This window comes from Phoca vitulina, unplaced genomic scaffold (genome assembly GCF_004348235.1).
Source record: "Phoca vitulina isolate PV1807 unplaced genomic scaffold, GSC_HSeal_1.0 scaffold25, whole genome shotgun sequence".
NCBI lineage: Eukaryota > Metazoa > Chordata > Mammalia > Carnivora > Phocidae > Phoca > Phoca vitulina.
Window position 1 is genome coordinate 3,369,314 of NW_022589728.1, and position 16,758 is coordinate 3,386,071.

General features: G+C 34.3%; 1 protein-coding gene across 5 annotated transcripts in view; it reads left to right on the plus strand.

Moving 5' to 3' along the window:
- Window positions 1-16,758, plus strand: part of SNTG1 (syntrophin gamma 1) — a 907,627-nt gene that overhangs the window by 270,960 nt on the left and 619,909 nt on the right. Inside the window, exon 1 of one of the 5 annotated variants that reach the window (XM_032421885.1) lies at window positions 5,012-5,037. The exons of the other annotated variants lie outside the window; for them this stretch is intronic. The gene's annotated coding sequence lies outside the window, so the exon portion shown is untranslated. Of the gene's footprint in view, window positions 1-5,011; window positions 5,038-16,758 lie in introns of those variants that run through there. 5 annotated transcript variants of the gene reach the window in all.

Here is a 16,758-nt window from a genome sequence, read left to right on the forward strand (position 1 = left end):
CAGATGCTTTACCATGGTTGATGTGACATGATGAACAATTATGAAGAACTTTGCACATGAACATGTTCTGTTCCAGTATCAAATTCTGAAAGCGATTACTTTTTACTAGAGAATACATAATTCTCAAATGACAAGCATGAATAGTAGATGACACAGCAAATCCCATTAACTGGTACTTGTCAGATTAAAGCCATAACTATGAGACATTCTCTCTGAAATGGTAGTTTAGTTCTGAAAAGTCAAAAGATATTTAAAAGCAGTTAGGTTTTTAAGTAAACTACAAATAGACACATTTTAAATCACTAGGGGATTTTTGGTTGCAATTCTCTTTGGTGCATTTAACATACCACATATCATATAAATTTCATTTATTTATTCATTTTCTGTGTTCTTTCTCTGCTGCCTTCACAGACTCTAGACCAGTACTGGGTTCTTAGTAGGCACTCAAATATTTGGTGATGTATAAAGAGAAATAGTCTTATGAAATATATAACCTTATACCAGCAGTTGGAAATAGTATGTGTTTCGGCCATCTTAAAAAGTATGGCTATATATCAGAGGATAAACTTTGTCCTTGTGAATATTTCTCTGGCATTCTGGTCAAAGAATGAGTCATTCCTTATTTACAGGTTTTTAAATTTGACTTTAGCTTATTTCATGTGTGTCATGAATTAAAAAAATAACCAAATAACCCAAATCCATAGAAACTAAGCTTTCTTTTATTCCCTAAGGAAAAAAAAAATTTTTTTTCTCATTTTTAAGAACTGCTTGAACTTTCAGTCAGGTGTTTTTAATCTTTAGAATAGAATAGAGAGTTGCATTCTGCATTGATGAACCTCACAAAAATAGCTTTGTTTACTGAAAGAAGTACAAATGGCTTAATACCATTCTATTTAATTAAGTGAAGTCCATTTAATGTAAAGATTAGTCTCCATTCCCAACCAGGGATTCCCATTCACTTTGCTCTAGAAAATTCTCTACTTGGAAAGATAAACATTCTATATCACAGTACAGTCAGTGATAGGAATGATACATTAACAAACCGATGTATGTATATATTGAAAACATTTTGCAGCCTAGTCATTTATTCAAAGCGAAAACCAAGAAAAGAATGCTAGTCAAAATACATCCAAAAGTCTTTCTGTGCTGTATTACTGATGTTTTTCTCCTGTGTCTCATTCTTGTACTCATCTCTAGATGTCTAAAGTCTCTTACACTGGAAAGTGTACAATTGACTTAGTATTGCTTAATTTAACTATGTGAAGTAATTAAACTTATATGATAGTTTTCATGCCCAGCCAGGCACACCTGTCCACCAGTCCCTAAGCATGGTATGTCACCCATTTAATTAAGTCCTCTTTGAATGATTTCATCAACAGTTACAGAAGTAACTCTTGCTATGCAGGTGCTGTGCATGTTTGTTATATTTATGTCTTAATATTTCTTTTTCCTTGGGGTGATCCTAAATAGCACTGCATTTTTAAATTTGGTTTCTGCTTATTTGATGTTAGTATGTAGAAATGCAGTTTAATTTCATATTTTGACCTTGTATCCTGTAACTTCACGAATTATTAGTAATAGATTTTTTGATAAATTATTTTGGATTTCCTGCACAGACAATTATATAGTCGGTAAATAGAGACAGTTTTACTTCTTCCTCTCCAGTATTTAGACTGGTTAGAGTTTAAAATACCACGTTGAAAAAAAAAAAAAGAAAGAAAGAAACTGCTATGTTTAATGGAGTTGTGACAGCAGACATTATTGTCTTCTCAATATTAGAGGGAAACTTTCTGTCTTTTCACCATTAAGTCTGATGTTAGCTGTGGTTTTGGGCTTTTGTTATTTTTTTTAAAGATTTATTTATTTATTTATTTATTTTGAGAGAGAGCGTGTGAGAGAGAGCACGAGCCCGGGAGGGGCAGAGGGAGAAGCAGACTCCCCGCTTAGCAGGGAGCCCCACTAGGGGGCTCAATCCCAGGACCCTGGGATCATGACCTGAGCCAAAGGCAGGTCATGATCCCAGGGTCCTGGGATTGAGCCCCCTAGGACCCTGGGATCCTTAACTGACTGAGCCACCCAGGCACCCCTGGGTTTTGTTATTGTTGTTGTTGTTAGGAGTCTTTTTATTTGTTTTTGCAGAGTGTCTGTTGAATTTTATCAAATTATTCTTCATCTATTAATGTGATCATGTGATTGTCTCTCGTTAAACTGTGGAAACAGTGGATAACACTGACTGACTTTCAAATATTGAACCAGCCTTGTATACCTGGAACCAAACCCACCTGGACTTTTGGTGGGTCATATAAGTATTTTTATACATTGTTTGCTTTGGTTTTCTAATTTAGTTTTGAGGTTTTTTTACTTCTAAGTATATAAGAGAGATATTGTTCTCTAGTATTCTTTTTTGTTTGAATTGTACTTGTCTGGTTTGGGCATCACTTAATACTAGATTCATGAAATGAGTTGAAAAATGCTCCCTTCCTCTTGTAGTTTTGGAAAAAGGTTATATAAAATGGTTTAAATTCCTCTTTGAATATTTGGCAAAACTCTCCAATAACCATCTCAGGATAGACATTACTTTTCAGAAGATTTTAATTACAATTATAAATTATTTAATCATATTAGACCATTTGGTTTATTTTTTTTTCCAAGTTTGGTTTTTTGTTGTCTTCAAGAAACTAATCCATTTCTTGGTGAATTCAAAGAAGAAAGTTTTTCATAGTTTTCCCTTATTTTAATGACTGCAGGGGCTTTTTTGATATTTTGTGTGTTTTCAGTGTTTTTATCTCTGTCACTCTTGCTAAAGACTTAACATTATTGTTTATTTTTTTCTAAAAACCAGATTTTACCTTGCTAATTTTTGCTAAAGTTACTCTTTTCAATTTCATTGACCTGCATTCTTATCTTTACCTTCTTTTTGCTTACTTTAGATTTATTTTGTTCCTTTTCTAGTTTCTTGAGGTAGGAACTTAAATTATTGATTCGAGATATTCAGTCTTTCCTAATGTAAGCATTTAGTGCTATAAATTTCACTCTCAGAACTGTTTTGTGTGTATGCAATAACTTTTGATGTTACATTTTCATTTTCATTCAGTTTAGTGTATTTTTTAATTTCCTTTGAGACTTTCTCTTAGAACCATGGAATATTTACAATTTTGTTGTTTAATTTCTACATCTTTGAAGATTTTTCTCCTGTCATTAAATTTGTTAATGTTTGTTTTATAATCCAGTATATGATCTATGTTGATGATTGTTCCACAGACACATGAATAGAATATATATTCTAATTTTGCTAGGTGGAATGCTCTATAAAATCCATTAGATCCTTTTGGTTGATGGTATTGTTAATTTCTATATCTTTGCAGATTTTTTTAGCCAATATAAAGTGTTGAGACTGGGGTGCTTAAGGCCTCAACCAAAACCATGCATTTGTCTATTTCTTCTTTCAGCTCTCTTGGCTTTTGTTTTATGTATTTTGAAGTGTTGTTTAAAGAATAAAAATTCAGGGTTGCTCTATATTCTTGGTCAATTAATGTTTTTTTAAGATTTATTTATTTATTTGAGAGAGAGAGAGAATGTGCCAGTGCCGGGGGAGGGGCAGAGGGAGAGAGAGAATCCCAAGCTGTCTCCCCGCTGAGCACAGAGCCAAGAGCCAGAGCCAGGACTCCATCCCAGGACCCTGAGATCACGACCTGAGCTGAAATCAAGAGTTGGCTGCTTAACCAACTGAGTCACCAGGCGCCCTTTGAGCAATTGATGTTTTTATTATTATATAGTGTTGCCTTTTTTCCCTGGGTTTTTTTTTTTTTTTTTTTTAGAATTTATTTATTTGTTTGACAGAGAGAGAGATTGAGCACGGGCACAGGCAGGGGGAGTGGGAGAGGGAGAAGCAGCCTCTCAGCTGAGCAGGGAGCCTGATGGGCGGCTTGATCTCAGGACCCTGAGATCATGATCTGAGCCAAAGGCAGACACTTAACTGAGTGAGCCACCCAGGTGCCTCTGTCCCTGGTAATTTTTTTGCCCTAAAGTCTAATTTATCTGATATTTAATATAGCCACTCCTGCTTATTTTGATTAATATTTGAATTTTATGTTATTCCCATCCTCTTAACATATATCATTATGTTTGAACTGAGTTTCTTTTGGACAATTTATAGTTGGGTTAGGATTTTTAATCCATCAAACAATTTCTTTTAATTGGAATATTTTTTTTTAAGATTATTTATTTATTTGACAGAGAGAGACACAGCAAGAGAGGGAACACAAGCAGGGGGAGTGGGAGAGGGAGAAGCAGGCTTCCCGCTGAGCTGGGAGCCTGATGTGGGGCTCGATCCCAGGACCCTGGGACCATGACCTGAGCCAAAGGCAGACGCTTAACAACTGAGCCACCCAGGCACCCCTAATTGGAATATTTTGATCATTTCCACTTATATAATTAATTGACATGTTAGAGCTGAAGTCTGCCATTTTATTATTTGTTTTATTATATTCTTCCTGTTTCTCATTTATTTTGTTTTTTTTTTATTTCCCTCTGATTGGTTACTTGAACAGTTTTAGAATTCCATTTTGAGGGGTGCCTGGGTGACTCAGTTGGTTAAGCAGGTGACTCTTGCTTTGGGATTGGGCCCCATGGGGGGGCTCCATGCTCAGCGGGGAGTCTGTTTGAGGATTCTAACTCCCTCCACCTTTGTCCCTCCCCTGACACATGCTCTCTCTCTCAAATAAATAAATAAATCTTTTTAGAAGAAAAGAATTCAATTTTTTAATTCTATTTTGATTTATTTATGTGTTTGAATACACTGCTATTTGAAGTTTCCTTAGTAGTTGTTCTAGTATTACGATATATGTGTGCAACTAATCACAGACTACTGGTATCAACATTTATCACTTCAAGCAAAGTATCAAAACTTTATTGTCATTTTACAAAACTGAAAATCTATACTCATTTAACAACTTCTCGTTCTTCCCCCACCCCAGACTCTGGCTACCACTAGTCTACTTTCTGTCTCTGTGATTTCGACAACTCTAAGTACTTCATGTAAGTGAAATAATACAGTATTTATATTTTTGTGACTGACTTATTTCATTTAGCATAATGTCTTCAAGGTTCATCAAAGCTGTAGCATATTTCAAAATTGTCTTCCTTTTTAAGGATGAATAATACTCCATTGTATGTATATACTACATTTTTATACACAGTCATTTACTGATGGACATTTAGAATTCTTCTATGTTTTAGCTATTCTGAATAATACTGCTGTGATCATGAATGTACAATTAAATCTTTGAGATTATTTTTTTCCATTTCTTTTGGGTATATCCCTAGAAGTGGAATCGCTGGGTCATATAGTAATTCTATCTTCGATTATTTGAAGAATCTCCCTACTGTTTTGTATAGCAGCTGTACCTACCATTTTACATTCATACCAACAATGCATAGATATTCCAATTGTTCCACATCCTCACCAACAACTGTTATTTTCTGTTTTTTTTTTCTTTAATATCAGTCATCCTAACAGGTGAGAGGTTGTATCTCACTGTAGTTTTGATTTGCATTTCCCTGGTTAATGATGTTGAGTATCTTTCCATGGGCTTATTATTCATTTGTGTATCTTCTTTGGAGAAATGTGTTTTCAATCTTTTTGCCCATTTTTCAATCAGGTTGTCTGTTTATTTGTTGTTTTAATTCTTCTTGTATTCTGGATATTAATCCCTTATCAGAAACATGATTTGCAAGTACTTTCTCTCATTCTCTGGGTAACCCTTTTACTCTCTTGATGTTGTCATTTGGTGAACAAAATATTTAATTTTAATGAAGTTCAATTTGCCTATTTTGTTTCTTTGCTAATTATGCATTTAGAGTCATATGCAAGAAATCGTTGCAAAATCCAGAATTGTGAAGCTTTTGCTTTATGTTTTCTTCTAAGAATTTTATACTTTGAGGTCTTATATTTGGGCCTTTGATCCATTTTGGGATGTTTGTTTATGGTATTAGGAGAGGATCCAGTTTCATGCTTTTGCATGTGAATATCCAGTTTTTTCAACACGATTTGTTGTCAAGACTGTTTCTCCATTGAATAATCTTGCCACTTTGTCAAAAATCATTTGACCATGCCTGTGTGGCATTTTTTCTTTCTTAGCTGATCTTCCTATTCAATTCCATTGGCCTATAGGTCTATCTGCCTTTTTGCCAGCACCACATTGATTGCTTTGGCTGCTAAAGTTTTGTAGTTAAATTTTGAAATCAGGACGTGTGAGTCTTTCAGCTTTGTTCTTTTTTTCAAGATTTTTTGACTATTTGGGATACCGTGAGATTCCATATGAATTTTAATATGTAATTTTTTTATTTTTGCAAAAAAATACCATTGGGTATTTTGATAGGGATTGCATTGAATCTTTAGGTGATGATCAGTGGTATTGACATCCTATCAATATTAAGTCTTCAAATTCATAAACATGGGATGGGTTTCTGTGTAATTAATTTTTTTCAACAATGTTTTGTAGTTTTCATCATACAGGTCTTTAATTTCATGCTTAAGTTAATTTCTAAGCATTTTGTTATTTTTGATGTTATTGTAAGTGGAACTGCTTTTGTAATTTCCTATTCAGATTGTTCATTGTTAGTGTATAGAAACGCAACTTATTTTTATCTTTTTCTTTTGTTTCCTGTTAATTTGCTGAATTGATTTATTAGTTGTAACAATATTTTTGTGTGTAGAAACTTTAGGGTTTTTACATACAAGATCATATCATCTGCAAACAGAATTAATTTTACTTCCTCCTTTCCAATTTAGATATCTTTATTTCTTTTACTTGTCAAATTTCTCTGGCTGGAACTTTCAGGACTATGTTGAATAGAATTGGTGAAAGCAGTCATCTTTGCCTTGTTCCTGGTTGTACAGGAAAAGCTTTTGAGTCTTTCAACACTGAGTATAAATTTTGTTATGGGAATATATGGATTTAGTTTTATTGAGAGATTTTCCTTCTATGTGAGCCTGTTGAGTACTTTTATCAAGAAAGAGTGTTGAATTTTGTTGAATGCTTTCTCTGTAGCAGTTGAGATGATCATGTGGTTTTTACTCCCTTTATTCTGTTAATGTGCTGTATTACATCAAATGATTTTTACATGTTAAATCATCTTTGCATTCCACCAATAAATCCCATTTGGTCATGGTGTAAAATCCTTGTAATATGCAGCTGAATTTGGTTTGCCAATATTTTGTTGAGGATTTTTACATCATTGTTCATAAGTGATGTTGATCTGTAGGTTTTTGTAGTATTTTTATCTGGCTTTGGTATCGGGTAATGCTTGCTTCATAGAATGAATTGGGAAGTGTTCCTTTCTCTTCAATTATTTAGAAAAATTTAAGGATTGTTAATAGTTCTTCCTTAAATGTTTGGTAGAATTCACCTAGGGCTTTTTTATATCCAGAGAATTTTGATTAGTGATTATGTTTTTTTAAATCAAATTTAAACTACAAGGAAAACAACAAAAATAGTTCACACATTTCTCCTGCCCACTACTCCTTGCATCTGACAACCACCAATCTGATCTCTGTATCTGTGAGCTTGGTTACATATATATTTTAGATTCTATGTAGGAGAGATCATAAAGTACCTATCTTTCTTTGTCTGACTAACTTTACTTTGCATAATGCCCCAAGGTCCATCTATATTATCACAAATGGCAATATATCATTCTTTCTTTATGGCCGAATAGTATTCCATTGTGTATATCATTTTTATCCATTTATCTATCGATGGACACTTGGGTTGTACCCTATCTTGGATATTGTAAATAATGCTGCAATGAAAATGGGGCTGCATACTTTTTTTCAGTTTATTCTTTTCATTTTCTTTGGATAAATAACCAGAAGGTATATTGCTGGATTATATGGTAGTTCTATTTTTAATTTTTTGAGGAACCTCTATATTTTCCATAGTGGCTGCAGCAATTTACATTCCCACTCCCATGCAACACTGCATGAGAGTTCTCCTTTGTTCACATCCTCCCCAACACTTGCTATTTTTTGTCTTTTTGATTCTAGCCATGGTAACAGGTGTGAGGTGATCTCTCATTGTGGTTTTGACTTGAATTTCCCTGATGATTGGTGAGGTTAAGTATCTTTCTATGTACCTTTTGGCCATCTGTATGTCTTCTTTGGAAAAATGTCTATTAAAGTCCTCTGCCCATTTTTAACTTTTTTTTTTTTTTCCTATTGAGCTGTGTAACCTCTTTATATATTCTGGATACTAGACCCTTACCAGAAACATGATTTGCAAAAATTTTCTCCCATTCAGTAGGTTGCCTTTTCATTTTGTTGATCATTTCCTTTGCTGTGCAGAAGTTTTTTAGTTTGATTTAGTCCCTTTTTTAATTTTTTCTTTTGTTGCTTTTGATTTTAGTGTCAGATTAAAAAAATCATCACCAAGATCTATGTTAAAGAGCTTACTGATTTTGTTTTCTTCTAGAATTTTTATAGTTAGTCTTATGTTCAAATCTTTAATAAATTTGAGTTAATTTTTGTGTGTGGCATAAAAGAGTAGTTCATTTCATTAATTTGCATGTGACTGTCCAATATACCCAACATCATTTATTGAAGAGACTGTACCTTTCTTATTGAATATTCTTGGCTTTTTTGTCATAAAGTAGTTGACTGTATATGTGTGCATTTATTTCTGATTTTTTTATTCTGTTCCATTGATCTTTTTTTTACACCAATACTATACTGTTTTTAATTACTGTAACTTTGTATTGTTTGAAATCAGGGAGTGTGATGCCTTTAGGTTTTGTATTTCCTAGTGATTTAGTCTTAAATTTTTGTTTCTAGGAATTTGTTGATTTTATCTGGATTATTCAATTTTTTGACATATAATTGTTCATAGTACTCTCTTAAAATCTTTTTTAGTTTTATTGATTTGGCAGTAACATCTCCACATTCATTTCTGATTTTATTAATTCAGGTCTTCTTTCTTTTTTTATTTTTCTAGTCCATGTAGCTAAAATTTTGTCAATTCTTTTGATCTTTTCAAGGAATTTTTGGTTTCACTGATTTTCTCTGCTGTTTTTCTAATATCTATTTTTTTAAAGATTTTATTTATTTATTTTAGAGAAAGAGAGAGAGAGAGTGCAAGTGGGGGGAGGGGAACAGGGAGAGAGAACCTCAAGTGGACTCACTGCTAAACATGAAACCTGACATGGTACTCACCATCACAATCCTGAGATCATGACCTGAGCTGAAATCAAGAGTCAGCCCCGCAGATGCCCATCTAATATCTATTTTTTTTTTTAAAGTCTCTTCATTTATTTATTTATTTATTTATTTGAGAGAGAGAGAGAGAGTGAGAGAGAGAGCGCAAGAGGGGGTAGGGTTAGAGGGAGAAGCAGACTTCCCGCCGAGCAGGGAGCCCGATGTGGGACTCGATCCCGGGACTCCGGGATCATGACCTGAGCCGAAGGCAGTCGCTTAACCAACTGAGCCACCCAGGCGCCCTCTAATATCTATTTTGATTATCATTGGTTCCTTCTTCTAGCTTTGGGCTTAGTTTGTCATCCTCCCTCCACTGCCTTAATTTGTCAAGTTGGGCTGTTGATTTGAGATCGTTCTTGTTTTTCCTGTAAGAGTTTGCATCTATTGATTTTCTCCTTAGTATTACATTTCCTGGTCAGAGAAGATACTTTGTATGATATCTATCTTTTTCAAATCTACTGAGACATACTTTGTGGCCTACCACATGGCCTATCCTGGAAGATGTCCCGTGTGCACTTGAGAGAATGAGTGTGCCGTTGTTGTTCAGTAGAGTGTCTTGCATATGTTCGTTAGGTCTACTTAGTTACTATGTTTTCCAAGTTGACTCTTTCTGCTTTTTTGGTCTGGTTTTCTATCCATTATTCAGAGTGCAGTACTGAAGTCTCCAACTATTATTGTAGACCTATGTAATTCTCCCTTCTCTCAGTTTTTGCTTTATATATTTTGATAGTCTATTACTAGATTCACAAACGTTTATAATTATTTTATCTTATTGATATGTTATACCTTTTATTAATATACAATGTGACCCTTTGTCTCTTATAAACTTTTTTTGATTTAAAGTCTATTTTGTCTGATAATTGTATAGCTACCATTGCACTCTTTTAGTTACTATTTGCATGGGATCATTTTTTCCATTCTTATACTTTCAATTTCTTTGTGTCTTTTGGTCCAGGATGAATATCTAGTAAATAACACATAGTTGAATTATAAGTTTTTATCCATTCTGCCAATCTCTGTCTTTTGATTTGAGAGTTAAATCCATTTACATTTAAAGTAAGGGACAGGGTATGTGCTATGGTGAGCGCTGTGAATTGTGTAAGACTGTTGAATCACAGACCTGTACCTCTAAAACAAATAGTACATTATATGTTAAAAAAAAAAAGAAGAAGATAGCAGGAAGGGAAAAATGAAGGGAGGGAAATCGGAGGGGGAGACGAACCATGAGAGAGGATGGACTCTGAGAAACAAACTGAGGGTTCTGGAGGGGAAGGGGGTGGGGGGATGGGTTAGCCTGGTCATGGGTATTAAAGAGGGCATGTACTGAATGGAGCACTGGGTGTTATATGCAAACAATGAATCATGGAACACTACATCAAAAACTAATTATGTAATGTATGGTGATTAACATAACATAATAAAAAAAAAGTATAAGTAAAAGAAAACACAAATATAAACAGAAAAGAAAGAAGAAAAAGAAAGAAAAGACTAGAGGAGGGTAATGGCTGGAAGGAAGGCAAAAGGGTTGCGCTGTGGGCAGCGAAGATGACAGAAAGCCCCTCTCTGTAGGTGTTAAAGATTTCTGCACAGTGCTCACTCCTGTGAACAGGAGGCTGTGTCCTTTCTCATCTCCATTCAGGAAGGAGCTAAATATCATCCAAAGTGTGAGCAAGGTGGGCTGAGGTAATACTGCTTCTCCTGTTCTTGACTCTTTGGAATCACCGCCAGCAATGAAACTATGATGTATAGATTTAGGATTTCTAGGACACCTTTGTATCAAGTACACTGTTTCTGAGGCAAACAAGTGACATTTGAAAACCAAGCAGTCTCATCATGCTTTTGTTTGTTTCTTTGGGAAAGTACCTATAGGGAAATCAAATCCTACTGAGACATGTATTTCTCACAGGGTTGATGTTCCAAAATAAAACTTAAACCATAACTTGAAAAAAAAATTAAAAAAAAAAATAAAGTAAGGGACTTATTTCTGTCACTTTCTTTTGTCCTTTATTTCCTACATTACTTTTTTTCTGCTTAGTTGATATTTGGTAGTGAAATGTTTAAATTCTTATTTCCTTTTATGTATATTCTGTAGCTAATTTATTCATAGTTACCATGGGGCTCACATTTGACATTCTAAAACTATAACAATAATTTGAATTTATATTAACCTAACTTCAGTAACTTACAAAAACTCTGCTCCTTTACACCTCTATCTGTATTGGTTTTGGATGTTGATGTCACAAAATTAAAAATCTTTACACATTCTATTCCCCCCAAAATAAACTAGTAATTTTTTTAAATGCATTAGCCTCTTAAATTAGGTAAGAAACAAAATGTGGAGTTATAAACCAAAGTTAAAATAATGCTAGCTTTTAGACTAATAATTTTTCATATTAATCTTTTAAATCATGTAGAAAAAAAGGTAACATTATAAAGTAGTTACTGTAATACTAGGTTTTTTTTTTTAAATTGCCAATGTATTGCCTTTCTTGAGAATTCTTTTTATAACTCCAAATTACAATCTAATATTCTTTCTCTTCACCCAGCAGGATTCCCCTGAGCATTGTTTGCAGGGCAGGCCTAGTTGTAAGGAACTCCTTCAGCTTTTATTTATTTATTTTTTTATGTTATGTTAATCACCATACATTACATCATTAGTTTTTGATGTAGTGTTCCATGATTCATTGTTTGCGTATAACACCCAGTGCTCCATTCAGTACATGCCCTCTTTAATACCCATCACCAGGCTAACCCATCCCCCACCCCCTCCCCTCTAGAACCCTCAGTCCATCGTCTCTCATGGTTCATCTCCCCCTCCGATTTCCCCCCTTCATTCTTCCCTTCCTGCTCTCTTCTTCTTCTTTTTTAACATATAATGTACTATTTGTTTCAGAGGTACAGGTCTGTAATTCAACAGTCTTACGAAATTCACAGCGCTCACCATAGCACATACCCTCCCCAATGTCTATCACCCAGCCACCTCATCCCTCCCACCCACCACCACTCCAGCAACCCTCAGTTTGTTTCCTGAGATTAAGAATTCCTCATATCAGTGAGGTTATATGATACATGTCTTTCTCTGATTGACTTATTTCGCTCAGTGTAATACCCTCCAGTTCCATCCATGTTACAAATGACAAGATTTCATTCCTTTTGATGGCTGCATAATATTCCATTGTATATATATACACCACATATATATACATATACACCACATCTTTTTTATCCATTCATCTGTCGATGGACATCTTGGCTCTTTCCATAGTTCCTCAGCTTTTTTTTTAGAAGAATGTTTTAATTTCCCCCACACTGTTGAAGGGCAGTTTTGCCAGATATAGGGATCTTGGTTGATAGCTTTTTTTGTTTTTTTGTTTTTTGTTTGTTTTTCTAGTTAGTACTTTGAATATATTACCTACTGCTTTCTGGCTTTCAAAATTTCTGATGAGAAATCTGCTGATAATCTTATTGAGAATCAGTTGTATATTATATGTCAATTTTTTCTTGCTGCCTTCAAGATTTTCTCTCTGTCTTTGGCTTTTAATAATTGACTAAAATGTGCTTTGGTGTGTGTCTCTTTGAGTTCATTTTGTTTGGAGTTCATTGAGCTTTTTAGATGGGTGTGTTAATGTTCATTAAACTTAAGATAGTTCAGCTATTATTTCTTCAAATGTTCTCTTTGCTCCTTTCTCTCTGTCTTTGCCTTTTGAAACTTCCACCACATGCATGTTTGTTTTCTAGGTGATGTCCCATAAGCCCCCTAGGCTCTGTTTACTTTTCTTCAACCTTTTTTTTCTTTCTGCATCTCAGACTCAATAATTTCCATTGCCTTATCTATAAAATTGCTGATTCTTTTGTTTTGCCTGTTCAAACCTGCCTTTGAATTTATTATACTTTTCACTTCCAGATTTTTTTTGTTTCTTTTTAGGTTTTCTCTTTATTAATATTTTCATTTTGTTTATACATAAACTTCTGACTTTATATTCTTCTTTAGTTCTTTGACCATCTCCAAATCAGTTATTTTAAAGTCTTTATCTAGTAGATCTGCCAGTAGGTTATTTTTCAGAAACAGTTTCGGTTGATTTTTTTTTTCTCTTTGAATGGGCCATACTTTCCAGTTTTTTTGTGTGCTTTGTGTTTGTGTGTGTGTGTGTGTGTGTGTGTGCATGTTGTAAAACTGGACATTTGTGTCTAATAATATAACACTAGAAATCATATTGTCCTTCCCTGAGTTTTCTATTTTTAAAATAATTTTTGCTTAGTTTTTTTTTTTTTTTTTTTAGTTTAACTTTTATAGGCGGTTGCTGTGCCAAGTATTTGTCTCAGATGTCAACTTAAGTTCTTCTTAGGCTTTTTCTGACTCTATGCTCTTTTACTGGACATACACAGCTGCTTTATAACTGTCACTGAATATACACTTGCATGTACATGTCCTGGCCTTTAAAATCTGACTCCCAAAGGAGAAAAAGAGAAAATTAAGGTGGTGGTAAAGAGCACTTAATCGCCTTAGAAGTCACTTCTGCGGGAGGGTGGGGGGAGACTTACCATATTGGGGGGAGGTGTGGCAACAATGGCCGCCCATCTCTTTGTCTGCACCTCTGTGATCAGAAGCAGCAATCAGTGATCAGAACACAGATCCCCAATACTTGGAGGACAGGGTCGTTGTGTGCTCACTCTGGCTCCCGAAAGCTGTGTGCAGGCTGCTCTAGGAACATGTGCACAGCTGCCTGACATCGGGCTGGGAATGGAACATGTGCAGCAGCTACTGTACTAAGAGCTAAAATTAACTACGATTTATTGTCCAAGCTTTCCCCCTGGAAGTTTCAGGCCTTCAAATAGAGTCCAGAACTCCAAAATTACATTAAACATATCCTGCCAGTGCAATTGTCATTCAGGTGAGGAAAAACAGATTCCCTGTGCTTCCTATTCTGCCATCTTCCCAGAATCCTCTCCTTCCCCTTGCTTTTTTGAAAAGTATGTATGGTTAAGCAATATGGCATTTAATTTTCTTCTGTTTTACCTTTATAAATATTGTATTATAACACATATCATTTTCAGATGCTTAAATTTTCTTCATGTAACATTTTATTTCAAATACTTAAACAATGCTCCCTTTGTGAGACTCTGTTAACACATGAAATAGCAGATGTCTCTTATACATTCACTTCACACTTTGAGGGACTAGCAAACTGTTTTCCAAATTGCTGCATTAATTCCAGGGGATAAGAGATGGATTTCTGTGGCTGCAGTGAAGGACATTGACTATGACTTTTGATTTTTTGCAATAATTGTATACAGGTTTATTTTGTCATGACAGTGATAGAAACAAAAGACAGAAAGACACCCAATAATTCACAGACTAATGCCATTGTAGAAGTCTACAAAGGATATTCTCTGAATACAATAAGAAAATGTATATATAATTACTGCTTAAGCAATTCAATGTAAATGAGAGAAATATGAGATTCATGAAAGTATCTGTTAAATGTACAATTGCATGCATAATTTTTTTCATTTCTGTGGTTATATTCCTTAGTGTTTGGTATATAACAAACTATCCAAAATTTTAGCAACTTGAAAAAATAAGTAGTTATTATTGCTTATGTGACTATGAGTCAGCTAAAAATCTCTAGTCTTGGCTCTTGCATGTTTCTGTGGTTGACTGTGAGTCAGATAAGCACTTTTGGTGACTTCTCAAACATCCAGGGCCTCAGATGGGACAATTAGTCTCTCCTCTGTGTGAGCTCTTATCATTCAGAAGGCTCTTCTGGGCTTGTTATTTCCACTGGAAAAGTTCTGAGAGAAAGTGGAAATATGCAAAGCTTTTTGAGCCCTAGTTCCAGTATTAACATATTTTTCATTTTGTGGAAACTACTCATCAAGCCCAGCATAGATTTAAGTGGTAAGGAACTAAACACTCTTACTGGGAGATGCTGTGGGCCAATTGCAAAAGGTCTGAGTACAGGGAAGAGTTAAGAATTATGACCCTTTTTACAATTTCTGTCATGGTTTTGAAAGATGTGATTTTTCCCTGTCTCTGTTATCCTAAGCTGACTGATAAATCAGCTCATTGCCTTGGCACAGTAATCTTATAAAATGTATTTTGAAATGCAAGCCAAGAAAACATCACTGTGTCACTTATTATGTTTCTGTAAATATTATGAAAATAATTAATTAATAAATATTTTGGCATTCTTGAAGCAAAACCCTAAAATGTCATTATTAATATTCCTACCCCCTGTAGTGTGGAATGCTTGTTACTAGCCTGCAACATGAAGGTAAATCCTGACCCCTGTGTTTATAGCACACTGCAGTATGCATGCTTTTAACTACCCTTGGCAAGTTTAATTTGAGGTTGTCATTCTATTGCAACATACTTTATTTTGTAACAAAAGACTCATGTTTGGAGGACACAGAATGCCTTTTGTTAACTATAATAGAGTGCTGGAGTGAGTTTGGGCAAGAAGAAAGCTTACTGCAGTTCTGCTGACATCAGTTGCAACAGAGCTTGATTTTTTTGTTTTGTTTTGTTTTGTTTTTTTCTTTTCGTAACATCAAAGCTGATAGAATTTTCCAAAATAGTGACAAACATTCCATTTTAAAAGCTCTGACTTGTGAAATTCTTATTGTTCATAAAATGGAAAAAAAAAGTTGTTTTGAAAACACATCAAAATTTACTTTCCAGTTGAATAATGATGCTTTGTCTTACAAGTCTATGAAGAAACCCTATGTTGAAACCCAAGTAGGATTTGGATAATGCTGTGCCTTATTAAGTAATGATTGTTTAAAATGTCTATATGGATGAATAATGTTCCAAAATACTTTAGATTTCACTTATTTAATTTTCTTTCTTTAACTTTTCAACACTTATGCCTGAATTTGTTTTCTTCAATGGTATTTGTGGTACAGTGTTTTCGGTGAATAACAATTTATGAAAATCCAGCATAGGGCATACAAGCAATATGAATATATCTGTATTAAATGACATACCTTGAATAACTGAAGTCAGGAATGTGTTTGTAAAGTCATGAGTATTCTCTTAAATTTTTCATTTAAAAATTTTCTATTCAATTCCTAAATCAAAAAATAGAGTTGGATTTCTGGTTCTAAAGAAACTGGAGTAGTATAAGTTTTGCCCATTTCTTACACAAGTACAGCTTAAGATCCTAGACATTATATATAAAACATGCATATTATGACCTGGAAAGGCAGAGATAGAAAGGCAGACCAGTCAGTGAACTTAGAACCTGAGGAAAGACATGGTAACCAGGTCCCTAGAATTTCTTTTTTTGCCTTGTATTTCCCAGTTGGCAGAAACTTTGAATCCTTCCTTTCTTGGATTTTCTTAAGCAATAAATTATTCTACTTACCTTCTTTAGGTATTGACTTAATAGCATTAGCAAATTCGGGGTTTTTTTTGGTTTTTAATTTTTATTTGGCTTCTTTGTTTCACTCATGGTGTTACATTATGAAGTCTTTGTGGTGACACCAACTACTGTTTAAAAGTAAAC